At 39.6% G+C, this 20,992-nt stretch overlaps 1 protein-coding gene across 1 annotated transcript in view; it reads right to left on the bottom strand.

The window, feature by feature from the left end:
• Nucleotides 1–20,070, bottom strand: part of myocd (myocardin) — a 475,084-nt gene extending 455,014 nt beyond the window's left edge. Inside the window, exon 1 of the mRNA XM_052033032.1 lies at nucleotides 19,944–20,070. The gene's annotated coding sequence lies outside the window, so the exon portion shown is untranslated. The remainder of the gene's footprint in view (nucleotides 1–19,943) is intronic.
• Nucleotides 20,071–20,992: the final 922 nt, after the last annotated feature.

The following is a 20,992-nucleotide window of genomic DNA, read 5'->3' as shown; positions in this document are numbered from 1 at the left end:
CCTCTTGAGCCGGAAAAACAGATTAGGTGATATAACTAAAGGCTACAATTACTCTAGATTTTCAGGCAAGGTACATTTTGCCACAGTTGAATACAGCAGCAGTTTTCTGCCCTGTATGTTGAGGTCTCGTGGTAACAACTGCTTGGATTCAAGCCCACGACAACAAATAGTTAGAAGTCCAAACCAAATATATTGCTACTTCAAGTTCTCTACAATTTCTGAACTTGCAATGATGACACATTGAGGAGTTATGACTTGAAAGACCAATTCAAATTTAAAAAATGCAGTATTATGGCACAATTTCAGGGACATATAAATAAGTGGGTATAATCTAATCAGAAGGCTATTTAATAATTGGATGCTTCCTGAATTCAAATTATTTTAGGAAAATATAGCAATTATCTCTAGGTGGAAATAGTGCAATGTATCCACATCTGAAGAGAAACAGTCTTGAGAAACAGTGACAAGGCCAAATATAGGACTGGAAGATCATATTTAAGAAATGGCACACTGATGAAATAACTTTAAGTTTAGGCAATTATCTGAAAAGTTATACTGTTCAAAATATTGGGAAATGTACCAACTGAATAGCACCAAAGCAATGATTACAATAAGAAAATTCAAGACCTTAATTTGTCTAGTGTGGACTATTTCAGTGCAAGGGTGAAAACAGGTGTTAATAATAAATGCCTGAGTGAAAGGAAGAAATTAATTCACAGTTTAAAGGCTATCAGCTTTGTTCCCCATGATTTAAAGGCATCTGCAGGTGCTAAAGCAGGCACTTATTACTTAATCATGTGTATGTGAAGCAGCATACACTGCCTTCATGCATCCACTTTGAAAAAAGGTGTAAAATGCAAACCTTACTCTGAAATCCAATGGTGGAGATGGTCTCTCAAAAACCTTACAAATTACTTGGTGGCAAGCAGGACGGCCAATCCTCACTATACACATCCACGTGAGGTGGCACAAGTTCGATGGTATGGCACTGAAGGTCTTGGTGGAAGTTGTCTAGAGGTTGAAACCTATTCTGCAGGGGGAGAATGTGGTCCCCTGCAACAGACATTGATACCAAACATGGAAGAAGATCATCTAGGCAGGTAACAACCAAGAACTCTGTTCCAGTGTCATAAGAAATGTAACAATTTGATGTGCATGGTCAAAGTAAGATCCCATCTCACAAAATTTCGCAATAAATGTACTACAATATTATGTATCAGCCTCAACACATTTCCCTCACTATCTGACCATGAGCTGTTTCACATATGTGCATTCTTTCCCCATCCCCTCCCCAGTAATCACATCCATTAAGGATGTGCATGCATGTCTGTTTAAAGTTCCCCTCTATAAATGGTCAAATTTAAATTCTGGCATTTGTCTCCAGTCCTGACTATGCTGCAAGGTCTAAGGCTTTTCCCCAAGAGTACAGCCCTCTCATGCACTGGTATGGGTCATAGGAATATAGGAGTAGTCCACTTTGAAGATCCTGCATGGATAGAGTCTCTGGTGAAGTCATAGCTTGTTCTCCTGTACGAGCCAATTCTACTTTGCCTGGCCTCACTTTCTGCTTCCATTCCTCAAACAGCTCAAGGAAGATACCTGGGAGGTTGCCTCTGATCAACCAATCCATTTCCTGTAATGGCTCCTGCAAGGTAAAATGTTGCAGTACAGTACTTATTGTTTTTAAGTCAAGACTCGAGAGAAAATCTGCCAGAAGAAATCAATATTTCACCAATACCCCAATGAAGTTTCCCAAATAGTTTCTTGTTTTTTCTCAAAAGTCCTTCGAACTTATTGCAGTTTCCAGATGAATAGAGAATAATGAACAATGGCTTTAAATAGAGATTGCATTCCTCGAACAACTAGAATGCTCCTATTCAGCTGGTTGCTGTTAGCGTTATTAACTGAAGTGGAACCCACCAAAATGCCACACAGCCTTGGGAATAAGTGCAAGAGGCAATTTAATCATCAATCAGCCCTTTAACAATTCACTGGGCAGCTGTTCCAAATGTGTGCTTCAACTATTTCACTAGGGTGGCAGATCATATTAAACACATTGCAGTTTAAGACCCAGTCTTGGCCTTCTTGAAGGCCTCTTAGCACCTAAAGTATTTGGAGAGAATCATTCTCGAGATACTGATTTGGAAAACGCAAGTGGGCTGGAATGCAGAATTTCAAGTAAAGTACTACATCACCCAAGAAGAAGAAAGAAAAAAAATTAAACAATTCATTCGACAGGATACAAGCTTGACTGGATTATGCATAGGTAAAGCAGAAAAAACCCTCATAATAATGGAGCACAGGAAGACAGCCTTGTGCAAAAGAGAAAATGTCCTGTGCAAAGCTGAATTGTGGAAGGTCATCAACTACAAACAATTTACTCACATCCAAAAAGAGATGTTTCAGCAGAATTTAACAATTTTCAATCTCTGAGAAAAGGATATTTTACATTTAGTGAGGGCAATCCTGTCAAGAAACCACAGGACCAGATCCTGTTTTTTTTTTCCCCCGAGGCCTCTTCTAAATCAGTTTTCTGATGAATTTTACTTAAAGCATTTGCAAAAATTGGATTGCTTATTATAAACCAATTTTATTGTTCTTACATTCCCACAGTTAGATCCTATCACTATATATCACACTGACCTATCAAAACTCACCAAAGCACTTTAACATATCAAAAAGACCAATCTGAAGGCACTAAGCAGGTCATGAGATTCAAGGTGGAAATCAGAAAACAGCAAATTGCATGCAGCATTCTCCAGCAAGCTATTTTCATCCATGTTATTTTAGGTAAATAACATAGCATTTCTTAAACAAAATGATCATCTCGAAGACTCCGAGCAGCTAGAGTATCTGGAGAAAATCATTCTCAAGGTACCAATTTAAAAGTGGACAGGAATGCAGAATTTCAAGTATTGTTCCGCACCACCCAAGTCTCAGAGAACTACAAAGGCAAACAATCAATTCCAAAGTATAAAATCTTGACTGAATTATACTGAAGATAAAGGAGAGAAATACTGTACTATAGGGAGATAATGCAGCACAAAAAGGAAAGTCTGACACAGAAGATGAATTATGGAAAACTGCATTGGATATCCAATTTTGTTATCTGCAAACAAAACCAATCTGAATAAATCTCATAGCACCAAAATGATGATTTAGTGACTTCTCTGCAATTATAACCAACTTTTAGTCTTGCTCATCTTCTTTACGTCATCTGAAGTTGTCCATGTCATTCAACTTCATCACCTCTTCCTCCATCTTTACTACACTGAAACTGTGATTCCAATCAACAGCAAGTCAGAGCAGTAACTTCTCTTCTATTCCCTGTACAGTTTCCAACAGATCTCTTCCCAGACACATCCTCGTCAATAATGTGGCCTTCCCCTGCCATCTGCAGCCATAGGCTGAGATTTAAAAGCAGAGGAATAAAAGTAAATCAATTAGCTGCTCAGCCCAACACCACTATTCAAGTAGATCACTGCTGATCTGCATTGTAACATCCCCTACCTGTCTTTGCTCTTGAAAATGAACTAAAATCTATAACCAATTTTGAAGTTTTCAATTGATCTGTCGTCAACAGTTTTTTTGAGTGAGGTCAGATGTCCTTTCACTGAGAAGCAGTTCCTGCTATCATCAACAGTTCAACTCTAATTTTCAAAATGGTTTTCACATGTGTGCAAAAGGATGATGAGCTCTCCTTTTCCACCACTTTCAACCTCAACTATTTGTAAACACTGTTCCCTTGGAACTGCTAGCATCCCCACTAACCCCAACCCCTCCCGAATAATTTTTGATTCCAAGAATATTATAATTATTAGGGGAACAAGACTAACACCAAATATTTAGCTACTCCAATGCACCTTTTCAAATCAAGTAATATTGCAGTTCTCCAATACAAGGTAATTTTCCGCCAATATAGACAATAAAAATTAAATAATTATACCTCCGCTACTTTACCATATATTGTGCAATCTATTAATAAGTGTCACCTAGTTAAAATGATACAAGAAATTGCAGCAGCACTCACTTCTTGCTTATAACCTACACTTGAACTGTAAAACATTCTGATACTTCAGATATAATGTCACTCGCACCAAGGTTGAGCAGCTAAGTCATATGTACGATACAAGTAGATCACAAGCTGTAGGCAGAGGAGCCTGCTTATTCCAGGTTTGATAAAAATCACAAAAACTACTACATAGGGAGTGAGCAACAATGAGAGCATCGAGCAATCCTTTAATATCCAATGGTTTCCTGGAAGCAAAAACTTTGTTATTTACTAAAGTCTGCAGCCATATTTCTCCTTTTCTCATGTAGTTTGGCTCTAGGATTTTATAAAGCAATACATCGTTAAATTTCAGCTCATCTTCTCTCCTGTCAATCATCAATGGCACCTATTGGACAGGCTACAGCCTGCAGCAAATTCTTTCCATTCAAGTTTCCATAAACACAAAGATTTTAATAAATTTTACACACCTTTCATAGAAACTCTTCCTAATATCAACAGAATATTTTAGTATGATTTGACTATGTAAGCAAATGATGTGATCAAGAGGGAGACAGAGTGACTCAGAGAGTCCAGGGAGGAAAAGTGATGAGCTGGCAGGTTTAAAGCAGCACAGATGAGACCGCAGTACGATTTTAAGCAATGAAAGCAAGTAAAAGGTTCCCTGAAAATATTTGGAGCACGTTATGTTGAACAGGAGATCTGTCACCATGGCCAACTATATTGTGTCTGTTAGAGGTGTGTATATTCAAAGAGGAATAAAGAGCATGAATAACATAAAGAAAGAGTAACTAATTGCAAATATGATGCTGCAATTTCATAGAGCAAACTCATTCAGCCTAGAACCACTCACATCTTAATGTGTATGTAACTCTACACTGGTTCTTTGTAATAAACACAAAATGTATCCCATGGGAATATGTTAAATTTATTCTCAGATAAATTCTCATTTATTCTCTATGTGCAATTGGCAAGATTATTAATGCAAATGACACTTAGTTAAAAAAGATCAACATTATTGACCTTGCATTATACTGCAGGGAAAATGAAAAGGGATGTTTCAGTGTAAAGTTACAAGAGATCTTCTATGTTTCATAATCCAGAATTAACCACAAACATCTATTACATTGGAAGTCCTGCTGGGAAGTAATTATCCAGCACAATTACCTTTATTTTCACTGCAGTAGAACTATGATCAGCAAAAGACATCTGCCCACACTCTCCTTCCAAACAAATTGATTACAATTTTTGTTGATTTTGGTATTCTTTGCAAGTTTCTTTCTGTACTTTCTTTGTTGCTCCTATTACTGACCTGGTCAAACTTCAATGCAGGCAACTAATGTGGCTACAAAGGCATACGGGATGCTGGTATTCATTAGTGAGGGCATCAAGTACAAGAGCAGGGAGGTTATGCTCCAACTTTATAAAACACTGGTCTGACCCAGTTGAAACACTGCTTGCAGTTCTAATATCACACTATAGTAAAGCTGTGATAGCACTGGAGTGGGTGCAGAGGAAATCCACCAGGATGTTCCCTGTCATGGAACATTTCAGATACGAGGAGAGATGGGAGAGTCCAGGTCTGTTCCCCCGGAGCAGAGGTTAAGAGGGGCCATGATTGAATTATATAAAAATTAATGAGGGGTATAGATGGGGTAGATTGCAAGAAACATTTCCTGCATATCAGAGGTAGATAAAACTAGATGACATAGATTTAAGGGGAAAGAGATTTAGCAGGGATCTGAGGGGAAATTTTTCATCCAGAGCATGGCAAGTACTTGAAATGTACTGCCTGAGAAAGTGGTGGAAGTAGGGTTGCTGACAGCACTTAAGAAGTGTCGAGACGAGCACTTGAATACCTATGCATGTTAAGCTATGGGCCAATTGCAGGAAAATTTATATGGATGGGTCCCCACTGATTGGCATGGACATGGTGGGCTGAATGGCCTGTTTTCATGCTATATGAATCTATATGCAAAATATTCGTTGATACTTTTATCCTTCAAATATGTTACATCTTTCATGTACCACAAATCTACTGCTGAAAACAGGTCAGATGATTCAATGTTTAAGCTGGACTATACTGAAGCAGGAATCTAATAGCACAACCAAATATCCCTTCAGATGGCATGGTTTAATCTTAAACATAATCTGGGAGGACAGGAGGAGGAAGCAGATACAATGTAAAAAAAAATGAAGGGCATATCACCCCAGGCTACCTGTGGCAATTTCTTACTACTCACAGGAAGATGGAGACACATTCATGGTCATTTAACTACAATGATTATCCTTTAGGAAGCGTTTAATTGAGGATGAATTCTGTTCTGTTCTAAGGATACAAAAAGAAAATCACTAGTATGACCAGGGAGTGGAGTCAAATAGATTTTCTCTCTATAACTGAAGAGTGGCAAAGATTAGTGAAGCAGTTTAGTAGTAGAGAATGCATCAGTTAGAGTCGAGGAACAAGGTACTACCTGCTCATGTCTCCAGCGACAGGTGTTGTTTCTAACACATTCCTTACTATGTTTACTACCACACAACAGACTTTTACTTGTCTGTTACCTCAACTGAAAATGAACTTCTCTCCCATCACAGATTCCAAAAATTTGTGAGGAAATGTGTAAAAGCGCAAGTCCTCAATAACAACCCAGAAGTTATTTGTTGTAATCCAGTTCTATTTGTTTTATTAGTTTGTCCTGTTTAACTTTAACACAGGTCTAAAACAAGCTGTTCTGAACACTGTTGCTGCTGTGGTTGATAAAACCAAATTCAGAGGAACTAAAATGAAGTACATTTGATTTAAATCTTGTATATAGCCCACAAGACTTGCAGTGGTTCACATTAAAATCATTAGTACAAGTGTAAGATGACATATCCAAGATATGGGGAAGTTTGTTTACTGCATATCAAGCATTCTATATCTTCTGCTTTTTTAGCGCATGCATTTTCTCCAAATGCCCTGCAAAGTGAATCTCCTGCAATTCTGATGACAAACAATGTCAACTTACAGAATACAATAAAAGTATTACTTGATGACACCTATGTAATATGTTAAAATACTATTGCATTAAAATATAAAACCTTCTGTAGACTTTAATAAATAACTCCAACATGTGTGAGCATTGACTCAGAGAAGTGTTTTGTTTTTAATTTTGGCTTGGTTGCTTAAAGTGCTGATTGGTGCTTGCTCATATGGTATGTACATGGGTCTTACAATCATTGTTCATCAGTAATATGTCATTGGGCAAAGCTCTTGTGGACATGTTATGTTGGCGCCGGAGATGTGGCAACACTTGCGGGCTGCCCCCAGAACATCCTACGCAAAGATGCATTTCACTGTGCATTTCCATGTTCTTGTGATGAATAAAGAAATCTTATCTTCTCTCTTGCTGGTTCTGTAAATACCTCAGGCCCTCACTGCTCTTAGCCTAATAGATTCATGTTGTTGTTTCACCACTTTTTTGTTGACTGATTGCTTCACTGGCAATTAAACATTTTTTTTTAATGTATTCATATTTCAGGATGTGGGTGCCAGCATTTATTCCCCATCCCTAATTGCCCTTAAGGTGATGAGATAAGATCAGATGAGATCTCTATTAGTCACATGTACATCGAAACACACAGTGAAATGCATCTTTTGCGTAGAGTGTTCTGGGGGCAGCCCGCAAGTGTCGCCATGCTTCTAGCGCCAACATAGCATGCCCACAACTTCCTATCCCATACATCGTTGGAATGTGGGAGGAATCCGGAGCACCCGGAGAAAACCCATGCAGACAAGGGGAGACCGTACAAACTCCTTACAGACAGCGGCCAGAATTGAACCCGGGTCGCTGGTGCTGTAATAGCGTCACACTAACCACTACATGACCGTGCCTGCTGAGAAACCACCATCTTCTTGAACTACTGCAGTCCATCTGACACACAGTACTCCCAGACTGCTCTCAATAGGCAGTTCTAGGATTTAGACCCAATATGCTCCTGATATGTGCCTTGCAGATGGCGAAAAGGCTTTGAGGACAAGCAGGGAGTGATGGTTGGTACAAGGAAGGAGGCTAGTTACTTGCCAACTTCTGACCTGCTCTTATAGCCACAATACTTTATCCATCTGGTCCAGATAAATTTCTGGTCCATGGTGACCTTTACCCACCCCATCCCCACTAGCTCCCCATTCATAGTGGTGGATTCAGTGATGATGTTGCCATTAAATATCAAAGATAGGTGGTTAGTCACTCTTATTTGTTGGATATAGCCATTACCTGATACCTTTATGGTGCAAATATTACTTCTCACTTATTAGCCCATGCCTAAATATCGTCTAGGTAGTTTCATGTAGGGACAGTCTGCTTCATTTTCTGAGTAGCAACAAATGGAATTGAACATTGTGCAATCATTGGCAAACATTTCCACATATGATGGAGGGAAAGTCATTGATGAAGCAATTCAAGGTCATTGAGCCCAGAACATTTCCTGGAGGAACTCATGTTGTGACGTCCTGGGACTGAGATGATTAACCTCCAAAATCAATGAATATCTCCTTTTCTGTGAGATTTGACTCCAGCCATTAAAGTACTTCCCACTTAATGCCCATTCTTTTGCATTTTACAGGGCCTTTTGATTCTACATTCAATCTAATGTTGCCTTGTGATCACAGGGAGTCACTACAAGTCCACCATTGCAATTCAGCTCTTCAGTCCATGTATGAACAACATCTGTATGGAACATGTGGAGGTCTGGAACTCAGGAGTGCAAACAAAATCCAAAATGGGTATTGGCCAGCAGGTTATTGAGGAGTAAGAGCAACATGATAGCATTGTTAGTGACACCCTCCATCGCTTTGCAGACAATTGAGAGTAGAAGAATTGGATGGTCAATGGTCAGATTGAATTTGTCCTGTTATTTGTGAATAGTCACACCAGGGCAATTTTCCACATTAGTTGCACATAATCAATTGGGAGAGTTTAGCATGCTAGTTCTGCAATGCAAGTCTTTAGTATTAGTGCTGAGATGCTCAGTGCCATAAGTTTGGATGCTGTGTGGTCCCATAGCCTTTGCTATATCCAGTTTTCATAACAATTTTTTATGTCACATGGAAGAAATCAAATTAGTTACAGAATAGTATCTGTGGTGATAGTAATCTCAGGAGGAAGCCAAAACAAATTAACTGATACAGCACTTCTGGCTGAACATTGTTGGCAATACTTTGGTGCTTATATGTTGAGCCCTGCCATCATTAAGGATGGCAATGTTTTATAAGCATTTTCCTCCCATTAGCCATTTAATTGTCCAGCACCATTCACAAAAGGATGTAGCAGAACAGTAGAGGTTTGATCTGATTCATTAGCTGGTTAGATCACTTACCTCTGCCTATTGTTTTACTACAGGTTGTGTCCTTCCCACTTTCTGTGCTGCTTCCAGTGTTTATCCAATTCATCAGCTGAGGTGGACAGTAGGTCATGATCAGGAGCAGGTTTACTTACCCAGGTTCGACCTGATGTCATGAGACTTCAAATGTTGAGGACAACCAGAGCTATTCCCTACTACCTGTATACTACGGCATCTTCAGCCCCAATGGAGACACAAAAGACTGCAGATGCTGGAATCTGGAGCAACAAACAAGCTGCTGGAGGAACTCAGTGGGTCAGGCAGCATCTGTGGAGGAAAATGGACAGTCAACATTTCGGGTCAAGACCTTTCATCTGGACTGAAAGAGTGGAGCTTGACCTGAAACACTGACTGTCCACTTCCCTCCACTGATGAAACCTGACCTGCTGAGTTCCTCCAGCATCCGGTTTGCTTTACTTCTTAAGTGTCTGTCCTGTAAATGGGACAGTGGCTATCCAGTGATTGTGATGGAGGCACTGGCACAGTATCTGCAAGGTACAATTCTGCAAGTGAGATTACGTCAGATTATTTCTTGATTGGCCTGCAAGACAACTCTCCCAATATAGAAACCAGTCTCCAGATGTCATGAAGAGGGTCTTGTAAGGTTGCGTGGGCTGGGAGCACCTCTGCCATGTCAAAAATCAGATACCAGTGCCTGACAAGCAGTCTGCTTTTTTTCCCCAGTTTTATCTTCTAACAACATGGTTGTAACACAACTGCAAGGCTTGGTAGGTCATTTCAGAGGGCAGTCAAGAGGCAAGGCAGGTCACACAAGGATGGTAGATTTCCTCCCTTGAAGGACATCAGTGAATCAAATGGGATTTTTTTTTAAAACAGCAACCCAGTAGTTTTGTCATCATTATTACAACACAAATAAAACTAATTAAAAAAAATCAGATTATTTACCATATTTAAATTCAACAGCTGTAATGGTGGGATCTGAACTAATCTCAATACACTATTAGTCGAGATGTCTGGGATACGAGTCTGGGAACTTAACCACTGCAACACCCACCACATCCATTATTTGGTTCACAAATATTCTAGGCAACTGATAATCTGCAACTGCTTCAAATCTAACACTATTGTGAGCAGTGCAGATGAATAGACTTTTATATTTATCGAATATACTCTGTGTGTCCAAACCTCTAAGAAGTGTATGCACCAAGTCTACTCATGTTTATTGTCATATACACAAGTACGGTTAAGTACAGGTACAATGAAAAACTTACTTGCAGCAACATCACAGGCACGTAGATTCAGACAACATGCAGAATATTACACAAGATTATACCATATGGTATGACCCAAGGTTTATTCTGATATCAATGCTGTTAATTGGGTCTTGCTAACCATCAATAAAGAATGTTTGGCAAGAACTTCTATCATGGTCACATGTCTTAATAAAGAGCAATAGAGAGAACAATCTTCAGATTCTACATTGTTATTGTTAATATCCCAAACCTGTTGCCAAAGTAGAAAGGCAGCAACCATGTGTGTGGAAAAAGAGAATGGAGTTCCTTAAATAAAGTGGTAATGATGGCAGGCACTGAACATCATAGAACAGCAAGGCAGCTGGAAAAGTACAACTGGCCTCAGCCTTTTTTTCCCCCTATACAAGGAACAGATGCAGAAGTGCCCAAGAGCAAATAACATTGTCAGGGTTCCAGGAGAGGACAAAGAACAGAGCCACAAGATATATGCATGCATATACATGAAAATAGTATTACAAGCAAGATAGGGCCAGTGATGAACGAGAAGCTACTCAGGTTACAATCTTTATGGACCATGGTAGAGGTATCCAAGGAGATACCGTGAGAATTTTGACGGGATGTTTTAAAACATCACCTTGGGAGGTTTTCACGAGTTACACATTTGAAATGTGCAACCAGCAACCAAAGGGAATGGTAAGCAAATACATGATCAAGTTTGAAAAAAACTGTTTTTTCTTTCTAAAAGATGCACTATTTTCCTTTTGTGAAGAAAAAAGCTTACTCTTTTTCCTTTGCCCATCATACCAGATGTAGGATTGGATAAAGGACTGAAGGAGGCTGAATCCCAGCAAGACAAATCTCTACATCATTCAACATGTGCTAGACTTACAGTGGGTCTACGCAAGTCCAGGGCTTAATTACTTGGGACTGGTGGAATTGCCAGTCCTTCGGCCCAATATTTCACATCAATGACTCATTTCTCTCTCCATAAATGCCATCTGATTTGTTAAGTAATATGAAAATATCTACCATGAAGGATACCAAAAACACAACACTCTGATCATGAATGACCTTTTGTCCTCATAAATATCCTTTCATTGCAACACCGAGTGCCACAAAGCAGGAAAAATGCTTAATGTGCTTGTGAATCTTCCAATTTCAGTTCTATCAAAATACTGAGGGGGTAATGGGAGAGATGGAAAATAAATTATGCAGATAAAGCTATATCAATACCATCCTGAAAGCTCTTTCTCCACTTTGAGCAGTTATGGGCCTGGTCAGGTTCCTCAGATTCCCGGGAGTCAGCGGGAATGTTGCATTTCTTCAAGAGGGCTTTGAGCACATCCTTGAATCTTTTTCTCTGTCTGTCTTGTTATCTCTTCCATGATACAACATATCAGCGAGTATCTGCTATGTGTAAAAACACCGTGGAATCTCCACATTGATTAGTGTTACTTAACTACCTGGGAATGAATTTGCAACTGTTCTCCCAAGAGAAAAAGGCACTTACTTCAATTCAGTGTTTTTAGGCAAGTTAGCAACAACCAAGCTTTAATCACTTCAAGTATTTTGACCATACTTATGATATTTTAACCACAAACCATTGGTAATTTTCCTTCTTTCCAATGCAGACCATTCTACTCAAAGTATCGAGTATTGAGAGATCAGGAGTGGAACAGGAAACACCACAAATGATCTGCTTTTCAGGTACAATTGGTTATCAACAAAATCTTGGGTAATGTAGACTTCAGTCCATAGCAAGTAAAAGAGGTAACACATCTATAAATCCCTTTCAATGCACTGTTGATCCTACATGTTCTGATTAACGGTTGGCAGAAATTATTCAGAGTGCACAGAATGAGAAGGTTCTATGTATCAGAAGTTTTCAACACAGATTGTTGTTAATTTTCCAAAGTTGAATTAAATGACTATAAAGGACTAGACCAAACTACTCACCCTTATTACAAAAGCAATGCTACTCACAAAATATCTTTCACAGTCCTGATAATTTGTATTCCCTCCAAAGTCTTATCCAGCTTTGTCATCATGTGGTTCTCTGCTTAGTAATTCTCTCCAAGGATATATTACCATCACTTCCGTTAATCTACTTATTTAAGAGATTTAAATCAACATAATGATCTTGCAGGGGAGGGGGATTTAATTGCATTAGTACACTGATTTTGGAAAAATCTGAAAACTCATTAATATACTTAGATATATATCTAACTTATTCAACTTCCTATTATCTTCTGTTAATGCCACACAAGTGTGCTGAGTGATATTATAACCCATGGATGCATAAACCTTAATAGCTCCCACACTGAGAGAGGCAATATAAACTATGTTTTTTTCTCTCCTTGGAAGCAAATATTAACATTAAAATGATACTAAAAAGTATTCCTGTTCATTATCAGATCTTAGCTTGCCATAAACTCAAATGTTGACATCTATCCTTGTTTTTGTAATAGGAAGTGGATAAATATTGGAAAAGTTAATCAATGATTTTCTCATAGTTGGAAAAAAGTTAGAATCAAACGTGTACCTCAGTGTTAAAAGACAAATGAAGTTCAAAGCAGCAGCAGCAAACATTCCTGAAAGGACAGCAATTGTATTCTCTTCCTGCTTCTTCCACACCCCACCCCGCTGCCCCCCACTTTGCTGATATCTATGGGATGGGGTCAAAAATACTTATTTTAAATTAGAACTGATTTGTTTTATTTTTTAAAAAATCCCCATATTCCTCCCCTCCCACCCCCATGTCCCTTAACAGCAATCAATCCTTTTAAAAGATATTGGTCTGGAAATTCTATTGCAACTTAATAGATGTTCAACATGGAAGTTGCAATGGCAATTTTGGTAATAGGCCAGCTGCTTCAAACATTGGTCATCAGGTTAGGAGCTAGATGAAAGAGGGGATAAGGTGTGGTAAAGTTCATGTAATGGAAGCAGGTAGCAAGAAAATGTTCAGGACTCCCTATCCTAATCCCATCTGAAGGGCAAGAGTGACTTACCCCCAGTCAAATTCCCAGAGTAATGCAATACAATCCAGAAATGGATGACATTGTACTTCCCTCCAGAAAAATAAATTAATTTTAATTGCATAACTCTGGCAGGGAACCTAACAGCATTATGGAAATTGAATTTCTAGACCATGGTTTTACTGTCACACACCAGGACCATGCCAAAAGTGACCATTTTGCTACATCAGAAATCTATGCATCTTCAGGGGCATCTGTAATAAATTACATCATATTGTCATCCATGCAAACACAGTTCTATTATAGGAGTGGTTTGTGCTGGGGGTAAGAGCAAGTAACTTCAGTTTCTCTTCACAAAAGCTGAGACTATCTACAACACCACTGCCTCCACCCCTCTGAATTCAGCTGGTTTGGTGCAGGCAAGGAAAATTTTGAACCTTGAATCATTTTAGCCTGCACAATAATCTTAGTCAGCCTAGCCTGTTCTTTAACTTTTATCTTCCAGATTTGAGAAATATCTTTTGTTGCCTTTATACTTAATTAGTAATATGTTAGTCTTTATCATACAAAGGAAATTTTTTGCAGTTATTATAAAAAAAAACAAGAGATCATAGGTTTAAGATGACAGGAAGGATTTTTACAGGGGATTTGGGGGCAATTTTTTTTCTACACAGAGAGTGACTGACATCTGGAATGCGCTGCCAGAGGTGGTGGTGGAATCCGATACAATCACTATGTTCAAGAGACGCTTAGACAGGCACTTAAGTAGGCAAGGCATAGAGGATACTAGGTAAAATGGGATTAATGTACAAGGGCAAAAAAGTCAGCATGTACATGATGGGCCAAAGGGCCCGTTTCTGTGGCGTACAACTTCCATCTGTAACATCTTCCATTTAAATAGTACCTAAAATGTCACAAAGGTTTCCCAATGTACTTCACAGGAGTGTTAAAATATTGATTCAGAGTTAAATCTGAGGACACTGGGGAAGATGGCCCAAGAGTTTAGTCAAATGAATACATTTTAGGAAACAACCCAAAAAAGGAAGAAGTGCTGCAGAAAGTAGAGAGACTTTGCAAAGGAATTTCAAAGAATAGGATATTAGTAGCTGGACTGGAATAATAAAATTCAAGGATAATCAAGTGTTCAAAATTTCAGGGTCCAAATATTGGAGAGAAAGACCGGGCTGGACAAGACTTACACAAACAGGGAGGGGGTTAGGCTAAAGAATGGGAAAAATGTTGAGGTATTGCTCAACTTATAGTCGGGTCATACAGCATCTTGGGAAGAGAAACAGAGCTGATGTTTCAGATCGAGGGCCCGCCACTGATGCTGCCTGACTGTTGAATTTTCTGCTTTTGTTATGGATTTCCAGACAAAAGAACCCAGGTATTATCATTATAGTCCAGATGTTGCTAGGATTGGAAACAGCTTTGACAAATCAGAAGGAGTCCCAATAGACTCCACTTTATCCATTCAGATGGGATGAAATTAAGAGAATGACAGGAGGGAATGGAAATGAGAGCGGTTACTGGGGTTACTAAGTAATGGTTATAAGAGGAACTAGGGTATCAAAGATGAATGAGTAAATCAGTAGCTGAAGAAATATTATGGTGAATAGAGAACCAAAGGCCAGATAGTTAAAATTTTGCGAACTGGGAGCGAGCTCTAGCCAGCAGTAGGCACAGAACGTATAGTTGGAATAGAGTAAGTAGGCTACGAGTGTTGATGGAAATAAGGGAGTGATAAGAGACAGATCTATCGTTAAGATGATGGGAAATGAAAGTTGCTGGGTGAAATGAAAGGTCAAGAAGGTGAAAGAGAACATGAAATGGGAAGTTCACATTGGAGGGAGAGCTTAATGAAGGATAGGAAGACGATGAACTGAGGGTAGCAAAGTAATTAAATGGAGCCTGGAATCAACAAGAATGCTCGATGCAGACACAGAGGAAAATAGGGAAGATATCTTGGCAAGAACATTTTAAATTGCGTCAGGCTATGCATTAGAGAATGGCTATATTAAATGAGAGTCAAGATGGGTGGGGCAACATTAAACACAAAGGAGGAGAAATCATGGACTGCATTGCTTTAGTACTTTATTAACCGTGCTATTCTGTTGATGCACCAAACATATGCCCAGTGAATCCTTAACCTCCCCTAAAATCTATTGCAGAGTGCACAGACTGATAGCTGAGACACAAGAAGCTCGAACAACATGTGTGTACTTTACTCAAGGGCTCTTCATAGACTGCATGTCGAATGTTCTATAAACATTGTTGACGTCCAGAGACCAGGTGGTCACATGACACATTCCTTAAAGGAGTAACAATTATTGCTCACAAGCAATGTTACATGCATGACTTACAATGCACTAACTCTCAGAAATAACAAGGATAGTTTTGTGTCCTAAGACAGTTACAAAACATTTCTATTCCTTTTATGTTTGATAAACTGACAGTGCCTTATTTGTATCACTACTTCTCAATCTATCTTCTTTCCTTCTGTTTGATTTCACAGTGGGGTCCTGACTCATTTAATTTACTCTTTAATTTGAGTATGTTATCGTCTCTGAAAAATGTTTCTCAATGGCTCGGCAGGATTTCAAAACTGAACAAGATCGGGAAGAGTTCCAGTTTGAGTTGATTGACCTCAGCAGAGGCACTGCAAGAGACCTCAGTACCTGAAGGTTATAAAGGGGGAAGATCTGCCGATTCCCAGCTCTTGCTGGCACAGAGAATTTTGACTGGTCAGTGGATTCTGTATGGGGAGGAAGTGTCAGGATGGGTAGCAGCTGTTGCGAGGTCAGGAAATCAGAACAGAACATTGCAGTACAGGAATAGGCTCTCTGGCTTACCATGACTGTGCCAACCATGATGCCAATCTAACTAATCTCATTTGCCTGCACATGTCCGTATCCCTAGGTTCCATGCCCGCTAGTGTGCTGTCTAAATGCTTTTTATACTTTGCTGTCATATTTGCTTCTACCTCATCCCTCGGCAGCATATTCCGACACCAACCATTCTGTGCGGAAAAAAAATGCCTCGCAAATCTCCTTTCAACTTTCTCTCACTCACCTTAAACCTGGTATTTGACATTTGCAACCTAGGAAAAAGACTATTTAACCTATCTCTGCCTCTCATAATTTTATATACTCCTATCAAGCCTCCCCTCAGCCTCCCACACTCCAGAGAAAATAATCCAAATTTGTCCAACCTCTCCCTATAATTAATACTCTCCAATCCAGACAATATCCTAATGAACCTCTTCTGCACCCTCTCCAAAGCCTCCACCTCCTTCCTGTAGTGTAGCAACCAGAACGGCACACAGTACTTTAAATGTGGCCCAAATTAAGTTTTATACAGTAGCAACATGACTTCCCGACATTTATACTCAATACCTTAACCAGTAAGTGCAAGCATGCCGCTTGTCTCCTTTACCACCCCATCCACTTGCGTTGCCACTTTCAGGGAACAATGGACTTGCACCCCAAGATCTGTCTGTACTTCAATGCTCCCAAGGATCCTACCATTTACCGTATGTTTGCCTCTTGCATTTGAGCTCTTGGATCAAACTCCATTTGCAATTTCTCCACCCAAATTTCCAATTGATCTATATCCTGCCGTATCTTTTGACAGTTTCCCTCATATTCCAACAACCTCCTCCCTTTTTTAATTGGTTTGATAAATGTGTTGCAAAATTTAAATACATATTTATATTAAATGAGAATCCTGGTGGTCTCCTGGGCTTCGTCAGAAGCAAAAACAACAGGTATGTTCATGGGGGTGGGGGGGGGGAGGGGGTGGGAGGGGGGGCGGCGGGGAGGCAGGGAAGAGACAGAGAGATCATAGTGATGGTTTGGGGAGGAGGGGTGTTGTGTATGAACTGGAAGAAGCCCAAAAGACAGAAGCCAGTCTAGATTCTGAGGAAACTTCAGAAACTGTATCATGCTCATGGGCAAGGATCATAGTCAGGGAAAGGTGTGATGAGAAAATAATGAACAAAAGATGGGCAGCCAAGTAATTAAGATAGATATTGGCATCAATAAGAATCAGAGGTTGCTTGGTACAGACACTAAGGGAGGAATGCAAGAAAGGGAGAAGGGGTACATAAAGGATCAAAAGTTGGGTAAACAGACAAATGTGGAAAATATTGTAATGACATATTTACAGGATAGCCTGTTGAGAATGGAGGAAATGCTCTTGCTCCTCCTGGACAGGGCAGCGTTAATCTCATCAATTCAGCCCTCCTCACTTACCTTCCATGCCAAATTTCTGAGAGATCTGAGAAACTGTGCCTAGAAACAGAATAACCATTACAATGAAGGCAGGCAGCCTCACGACCTATCAAACTATCTAAAGAACCAATACAGTTTCTACAAGCAGATTGCACCAGTCTTGCCAGCTCCATTAAGGCAGAAAGTGGGTGTGTACAACACAGATGCTATGACTTTTTTTTTGTTAAAATGGTCCCCATTTTAATCCATCCATTTTTGGGACCGAAGACTCAGTCCTCACAATATGCCTTTCCCAAGGAAGGGCTGGCTTAGCTTTGATTTCTCATGGTTAAATTACTTGTCAAAGTTCAACCGTTAATAGCCACTATTCTGGCAAATATAACAGAAGGTCTTTGCCACTGGAGATCCGAGATCTAATCAGGAGCAAAAATCATCAGGGAATAGAAGAAAATTAGTTAAATAATAATTGGCTAACCTCAGATCTGATAGCTAAATACTATTTTGTGGCAATTGTGAATCTTCAATATTTCAAAGTTAAAAATAATGAGGTAGGAAATTCCCTTCTCATTCATGGTATCACTTTATTGATGGACAGTTCCCCTTTCATCTTATTCTGGAACCAATTCAAAGAAAAACAAATGGAACTGCAGTTGAGAAGGAGTAATGAGAGCTAAATATGTTCAGTAGTTCTAAAGGTCTGTAAAAGAAATAAAAAAAAAACAGGTCAACTTTTCAGGGAAAATGCCAGCAGGTCCACGTGAAAGACTTCAAAACATTTGACAGAAGACATAATTGGGGGAGTGGCTTTGTAGTCCGTCAAAGTTTCTTTCAGCCATTTTCATCCATGCCCCGAGCAACACTTCATCATGCAAGGCCCTGCTGCCATTCAGGATCTCACTGTTTTCAACCTGGACTTACCTTTCAAGTTCACAACATGGAAATTAGGAGCAGAATTTTGCCAGCTAGCCCTTTGAGCCCACTCTGTCATTCAATACAGTCACAGTTGATAATCTAAATTCAGCACCCTGTTCCTGCTTTCTCCCTGTAGCCCTTGGTCTTTAGCCAAATTTGTTCTTGTGTATCTCAACTGTGAGCACAAGTGGCAAACTTCTCTCAGCAAGTTCCTGACCAACTTGTTCTGGCATGATGTCTTTCAGAACTCTGCTCTGTCCCAAAATGCCTTTTTTTAGAAAGTATATTTACTTTTGTGACTTAGGACACACAGCAGCCAATTTGCATGTGATCATATCCAGATGATACTAGTTCAGTGGGAATTGGTGGGTGATAACGACTGTTAAAGGCCTCATGGGGAAACTCCTGTTCCTCTTCAAATATTGATGTGGGATCTTCTCATCCACTTGAGAAGATGGATCAGAGGTTAATGACTCACGAAACACATCAACACCAATGCAGCATTCCCTTGGTAGTGCACTGAACATTTAAAAGACAGGGTCTTACTTTGAAGGCCTCTCTTAAAACCAACATCCAAAGGATTATGATTAATTTTAAAACACAACATTTTGATATCTAATTCTGTCCTGCTTCAGGCTAAGTAAGGGGGCTGATGACATCACTGAAAAAAGCTTGAAGACGTCAAGGAGTCAATAAATAGGAAGTAGATGAATTACTAGCAACAAGATGCTGTGGAGAATATGTCCTTCGGATGTCCTGTACTAACTCCTTCGCATTAACATTTGCAGAAACTCCTCAATTCAAAATCCCACTGCAAATCATTAACTGGGACCTGATAGCCAAAAATAATCTCGTGGAAGAAGTGTTTTGAGAAGAAACAGTAAAAATTGATTAAAATAGGTCACTGATACAAACCCAATTTCAGTCATTAATGCAATGCATATGTACGTATTCCATTAATACCACGATAAATAGCATCACATCATTGCCAAATAAATGCGATAAGTGAACACGTTTCTTAAACAAACACTAATTATATCATGGTCATTGCCCGAGCTATTGCAGATATTACCCAAGTGTACTCAAGCAGGTATAAGACTTCCTGTTGGTGAAAATACACACACACACTACAAACTACATCAAAGTTCAGGAAGAAAATTTCAGCCAAGAGTGCGCACTAAAAAAAACTTGAAACAAGAATGAAAGTAAAAGCTACCTCTGCGTCCTGAGGTTGAGTGTGAGGGTCGCAGTTTCTCAACTTGTACAAGTGTTGCTGAGGAAAAACCTCCCTCTGTCTTAATTTTTATTTGGATCACAGACTGACAGCTGTGACTAAGCGACAGGCAAACTGGAACTGCAACGGATAAGCAGCTGGTTATAGCAGGCTGCCGGTAACAGCCGAAAGCACTGTTGACGGAAATAGCCGAACGCTCCAGATGATCAGAGTCTTCTGCGGGAGCGCTCTGTCAAACCCAGGCTCGTCTGTTCAAAGCGGCTCCCACGGAAAAAGCCGAACCAAAAATTGTTGCTGACGGAAACGGTCGAATAAATTCTGATTTTTATCTGCTGCAGTTTTATTTATATATTTCCAAAGACCAGACTATTTGAAAGAACGGATTAAAACTTGTTTTCTTTTTTTTAAAAAAATAAGAAAATCTACCCAAGTGAGGAACATGACATTAAACATTGTTACTGGTCTTGACAGACCCATGTAAGTTGGAAGTTGCAACAATAAGGTTGTGCAGATGCGGTATGCACTTCAGAATGGTAAGTGTCCAGCTGATATGGAAGTGCACAGGACGATTTGAGAGGAAAAGTCAAGAAGGGTGGGACTTTGTCAAAAGTCTACTAAAGTAAACACTGAGTTTCTCCTGCAAGATAGGACTTTTGATGTCATGTATGCACATCTCTCTATGGACAGATAGCGAGAGATCAATGGATGCGCAAACACACTGGACTGTGAAATTGTAGGAAAGGGTGTAGTTTGCAGAAATGCCAGCTTCGATAAGTGCCAAAATACGGAGCAGAGGGACCGGGACAAACATGGGCTGATAAGTGAACGGGAACATTTTGCCATGCAAGTGCCAAGCGATGTCCATCTTCAGCTAAATAAAGCTCATCTTGGCATTGCAATCTCTGAATGTCCTGCCGTTAACATCATGAAATCAGAAAATTAAATGGAGCAGCAGTATAAATAGTGACCACCTCGGGAACATGGAGCAATGTACCAATGAACAAAAGAATGAGGCGCAGGAGCAAGGGATT

Source organism: Pristis pectinata, chromosome 18, assembly GCF_009764475.1.
Source record: "Pristis pectinata isolate sPriPec2 chromosome 18, sPriPec2.1.pri, whole genome shotgun sequence".
Classification (NCBI taxonomy): domain Eukaryota; kingdom Metazoa; phylum Chordata; class Chondrichthyes; order Rhinopristiformes; family Pristidae; genus Pristis; species Pristis pectinata.
This window is presented reverse-complemented; position numbering and strand designations above follow the sequence as displayed.